Source organism: Rhinatrema bivittatum, chromosome 15 (genome assembly GCF_901001135.1).
Source record: "Rhinatrema bivittatum chromosome 15, aRhiBiv1.1, whole genome shotgun sequence".
Taxonomy (NCBI): domain Eukaryota; kingdom Metazoa; phylum Chordata; class Amphibia; order Gymnophiona; family Rhinatrematidae; genus Rhinatrema; species Rhinatrema bivittatum.
In genome coordinates this window covers 23,514,097-23,519,153 of record NC_042629.1, presented here as the reverse complement: position 1 = coordinate 23,519,153, position 5,057 = coordinate 23,514,097, and positions in this window count along the sequence as shown.

Here is a 5,057-nt window from a genome sequence, read left to right as displayed (position 1 = left end):
CCACCACCTCTGCAGGCCAATGATTCCAAGTTTCAGCCATCTTGGATTAGAGGGATGATATAATCTATGATTTCTAGACAAAGCTCATTACTGATGTTCACACGAGATCCATGTGGGTCCTGGGATATAAACATTGCTTTACCATAACATTGAAAACTGTGATGACAGACTAGTATCGATAGCGATATGCACATCTTCATATTTTCTGCTCTTTAAGAAAATAATTAATAAAAAATGTATTGTTTAGAAGAAAAATGTGTTGGGGGATTTTGTTTGGTTAAATGTTATCTAAAATCCATGTTTTTAACTGTCACGCTCCTACCACTAGAGGGCACCCTTTGCATTAAAACGAGGTGAACACACTGCTTGAACGACAATTCTCTCCAAGTAGTAAGGCGGGGTAGTGGCATTGCTTGCAGAAGCATGACTGGACAGGGTTTTCAATGTGCACATATGCAGTCTGGCTGATGGCCACTGTCGTGCGCCTCAGCTAATGGGCACCGCAGCAGGGCTCCCTGTGTAGCAAGGGTCAAAAGGTTGGGGCATGCTGCAGAGGAAGCACTGCAGAGACTCAGAAGAGGTCCTGCCACTTTGTAGGGCCTGGATATTTCCTGCTGCTTAGGGATTGCAGTTGATGTCAAGCACCAGGGAATGGGTTTGTCCATCCATTTCCCTGGGGTGCAAGGTCTCTTATGAAGACAGGGAAAGGACATAATATAAGGGAGAGCAGACTGTGAGTTGAATATAACAAAATTATTTTTTAAATACTGTAGTTTCAGAGTCAATTAAGCAAGTAGGCGAGGATAATTTAATTTTCCAGCTCGCTGAAACCCAATCTGCCTTTTAAAAACTAAATGTATACTATTATTCCAACATGCTCTGTGGGAGAGATCTGGACAGAGCAAAGAGATACATATATACTGTTTTGTAGATACATCTTTGCTTAGAAAAAGGATCATGAAACATAGCTGAAAGGTTCCAGATTTAAGGACATGTTCTTGTCTTTCACAGAATGCATCTGATCAATCTTCTGCAGTATTTACAGTACAGGCACTGCAAGCTTTACATATTTACAAGTTTAATTCTTGTCTTTGAACTCTAAAAGATCACCTGTGTTTAAAATACAGCCTTAAGTATAGTTTGGGGGGATCTCAAATGTTCCTGGTTGATGCTGAATTGGTCTCCTCCCCTTCCCCACTAATATAGCCTTCCTACCCCTTGCCTCTTCTCCCAACTCCCCCCAAAAGCAGGCAAGCTAAGCCTCTATGGACTTGTAGCTCCAATTTCTTAAGAAAAGTCCATCAGCATATTAGGCAAAATCTGGACTGAGCTAAGCCTGTGCTGATGACCCTATAGGGCTACATCCTTTCATCTGGTTGAACCGCGCAATGTCCCTGTTTCTGGACGAAGAGTTTTGTCCATTCCTCTTTTTTTCCTAACCTCTACACTCCAACGCATTGTGGTATATTAAATTCTGAAATCATCACTATGGCAATCAAGAACAGGAGATCAAAAAACCAGGACTGACATGAAATCCCTCTCCAGAGACCCTTGTTGGCCCCTGAGCTGGGTTCCATTTCACAGGAAACCTGGATTTCCTGATGCTGCAACTAGCCACATAGAGCCATACATTTCATTACTTGTATGGTGCCCTACCCAGGTTACAGCTGAGCAAAGCATCTTTGATGGTACATAGGCAAGGTAATGATGGCTAGCTAAAGTTAATTGTTATGGGAACACTCACTGAAGAGATGAGTTATTAACCTGGATGCAGAAGTGAGGTAGGAAGGGGATGTCTGCAAGTAATTTGTTTCAGGGTAGAGGGGGAAGATGGTGACGAGAGAAACATAGAATATGACAGATGATAAGGACCCTAATCCTCATTTAGTCTGTGTGAAAGTTAGAAGGCATCCAATGCACAGGTCGATGTAATACGGACACGCTATAACTGTACGTCCAAACTGGGTGCTTGCAGTTTCAACACGCGCACAGACTCCTCTCCTGGGCACTCGATGCAGTATTCAAATGAAACACAAATGAAAAGGGTGCCCAAAACATGCACAGTGGTCATAAAAAAGCATCCTTAACGGTATCCATTTTATTGCATAGGATGTCCATATAGCATCGCTGGTGCGCCGAAATTCTGGCAAAAGGGCATAGGGTCTATGGAACATGAGAAATGTTAATTACAAATTTATCATTATTATTATTTAGAAATGTAACATTTTTCCCCCTACGTGACGTCACGATATGAATCATGCTTCGCATCATAATCCTGCTTGGGGAGTATATAAATCGCTGCAAGGAATTGAACAATCCTTTTTTGCTCAGTTCGATTGCATCTATACTGCAAACTTGTGCATGGCATTCGTATTCGCTATTGCTGGCAGATCTACCCAGCTTCGATTTCAAGATGTAAGAGGTGTTTTGTTTTGTTTTTCTTAGACGAACAGCACAGACGCCCAAGTCCTGGCCGTCCAGGCGAGGAGCAGAACCCGGGTGACCATTACGGACATGTACCCAGGCGCGCCTTTCCTGGCCGTCCAGGTGAGGAACAGGACCCGGGTGACCATTACGGACATGTACCCAGGCGCGCCTTTCCTGGACGTCCAGGCGAGGAACAGGACCCGGGTGACCATTACGGACATGTACCCAGGCGCGCCTTTCCTGGACGTCCAGGCGAGGAACAGGACCCGGGTGACCATTACGGACATGTACCCAGGCGCGCCTTTCCTGGACGTCCAGGCGAGGAACAGGACCCGGGTGACCATTACGGACATGTACCCAGGCGCGCCTTTCCTGGCCGTCCAGGTGAGGAACAGGACCCGGGTGACCATTACGGACATGTACCCAGGCGCGCCTTTCCTGGACGTCCAGGCGAGGAGCAGAACCCGGGTGACCATTACGGACATGTACCCAGGCGCGCCTTTCCTGGACGTCCAGGTGAGGAACAGGACCCGGGTGACCATTACGGACATGTACCCAGGCGCGCCTTTCCTGGACGTCCAGGTGAGGAGCAGGACCCGGGTGACCATTACGGACATGTACCCAGGCGCGCCTTTCCTGGATGTCCAGGTGAGGAACAGGACCCGGGTGACCATTACGGACATGTACCCAGGCGCGCCTTTCCTGGCCGTCCAGGTGAGGAACAGGACCCGGGTGACCATTACGGACATGTACCCAGGCGCGCCTTTCCTGGCCGTCCAGGTGAGGAACAGGACCCGGGTGACCATTACGGACATGTACCCAGGCGCGCCTTTCCTGGACGTCCAGGTGAGGAACAGGACCCGGGTGACCATTACGGACATGTACCCAGGCGCGCCTTTCCTGGATGTCCAGGTGAGGAACAGGACCCGGGTGACCATTACGGACATGTACCCAGGCGCGCCTTTCCTGGATGTCCAGGTGAGGAACAGGACCCGGGTGACCATTACGGACATGTACCCAGGCGCGCCTTTCCTGGATGTCCAGGTGAGGAACAGGACCCGGGTGACCATTACGGACATGTACCCAGGCGCGCCTTTCCTGGATGTCCAGGTGAGGAACAGGACCCGGGTGACCATTACGGACATGTACCCAGGCGCGCCTTTCCTGGCCGTCCAGGTGAGGAACAGGACCCGGGTGACCATTACGGACATGTACCCAGGCGCGCCTTTCCTGGCTGTCCAGGTGAGGAACAGGACCCGGGTGACCATTACGGACATGTACCCAGGCGCGCCTTTCCTGGCCGTCCAGGTGAGGAACAGGACCCGGGTGACCATTACGGACATGTACCCAGGCGCGCCTTTCCTGGATGTCCAGGTGAGGAACAGGACCCGGGTGACCATTACGGACATGTACCCAGGCGCGCCTTTCCTGGCCGTCCAGGTGAGGAACAGGACCCGGGTGACCATTACGGACATGTACCCAGGCGCGCCTTTCCTGGATGTCCAGGTGAGGAACAGGACCCGGGTGACCATTACGGACACGTACCCAGGCGCGCCTTTCCTGGCCGTCCAGGTGAGGAACAGGACCCGGGTGACCATTACGGACATGTACCCAGGCGCGCCTTTCCTGGATGTCCAGGTGAGGAACAGGACCCGGGTGACCATTACGGACATGTACCCAGGCGCGCCTTTCCTGGATGTCCAGGTGAGGAACAGGACCCGGGTGACCATTACGGACATGTACCCAGGCGCGCCTTTCCTGGATGTCCAGGTGAGGAACAGGACCCGGGTGACCATTGCGGACATGTACCCAGGCGCGCCTTTCCTGGATGTCCAGGTGAGGAACAGGACCCGGGTGACCATTACGGACATGTACCCAGGCGCGCCTTTCCTGGATGTCCAGGTGAGGAACAGGACCCGGGTGACCATTACGGACATGTACCCAGGCGCGCCTTTCCTGGATGTCCAGGTGAGGAACAGGACCCGGGTGACCATTACGGACATGTACCCAGGCGCGCCTTTCCTGGCCGTCCAGGTGAGGAACAGGACCCGGGTGACCATTACGGACATGTACCCAGGCGCGCCTTTCCTGGATGTCCAGGTGAGGAACAGGACCCGGGTGACCATTACGGACATGTACCCAGGCGCGCCTTTCCTGGCTGTCCAGGTGAGGAACAGGACCCGGGTGACCATTACGGACATGTACCCAGGCGCGCCTTTCCTGGATGTCCAGGTGAGGAACAGGACCCGGGTGACCATTACGGACATGTACCCAGGCGCGCCTTTCCTGGATGTCCAGGTGAGGAACAGGACCCGGGTGACCATTACGGACATGTACCCAGGCGCGCCTTTCCTGGATGTCCAGGTGAGGAACAGGACCCGGGTGACCATTACGGACATGTACCCAGGCGCGCCTTTCCTGGATGTCCTTGCTAGGAGCAGAACCCGGGTGCCCAAGTCCTAGATGTCTAGGTGAGGAGCAGGAGCCAGGCACTCATTATGGGCCTGTACCCAGGCGCCCCTTTCCTGGACGTCCAGGCGAGGAGCAGGACCCAAGCAGTTCCTGCTGTATATGTGGCCTGCTTTATTTTCCTACCATATTACTGCATGTTTTGCTGTCTGTTAATTCCC